Genomic DNA, 746 nt, shown 5'->3' with positions numbered 1-746 from the left:
CTTGTTCATTTTTAAAAATATCGACAGCTTCGAAGCATTATGACATGCTAGTAAAATCATTTTTAGAAAATGCAAAAATGCAAGTGTTTTTTAATGTTCCTTTTTTTAATGCTAATACAGCAACTCTTGTGGTTACATTAAGATATTGGAGGCAGATTTAGTTTTAATATTCACACAAATACACAAACAATAATGCTATTGAAATGCAAAACATTCACCGCACCCCCCTGGACAGATTGAGAAAGCAAATTGCAGGCGTTCGTTTCAGTATTAAATTCATATTCATATTCAGTAATTAAGTAGATTAACTATTCAGATGTGTTATGAGCAGTAAAGTTACTTGTAGGCGGATTACCACTTGATTACTCAACAAATAAGGCACTATATTTTGGGAAACAAAACAGTTTGGAAGCTACTTTCTATGACGCAAACAGGCACAAATGCAGCATGAACGAGTTAAATAGATTTGGTTCTCCTGCACCATTATAGGGTGGCATCACATCCCGAAAAAAGAAGTCATTATATCTCAGGAATTTAACAACACTTTCAATGGCACAAATGGAGCACTAACAATTGCATTGTGTTTCACTGTGCTGTCTGTGGGGAGGTCTAGAATGTGATCTGTTTTCTGATGAATATTTATACACTGTTACATCCTAGTGTGTGTGTCTTTTGCACCCACCTTTGTTATCGAGCTTCCTAGTCCCACACCAGAAACCACCTGCTTCCAAAATAATTATCCTTGA

The sequence above is a fragment of the Lepisosteus platostomus genome, chromosome 23 (assembly GCF_059453375.1).
Source record: "Lepisosteus platostomus isolate fLepPlt1 chromosome 23, fLepPlt1.hap1, whole genome shotgun sequence".
Lineage (NCBI taxonomy): Eukaryota > Metazoa > Chordata > Actinopteri > Semionotiformes > Lepisosteidae > Lepisosteus > Lepisosteus platostomus.
The sequence above is the reverse complement of the archived record's forward strand: the minus strand, read 5'-3'. Positions refer to the sequence as shown.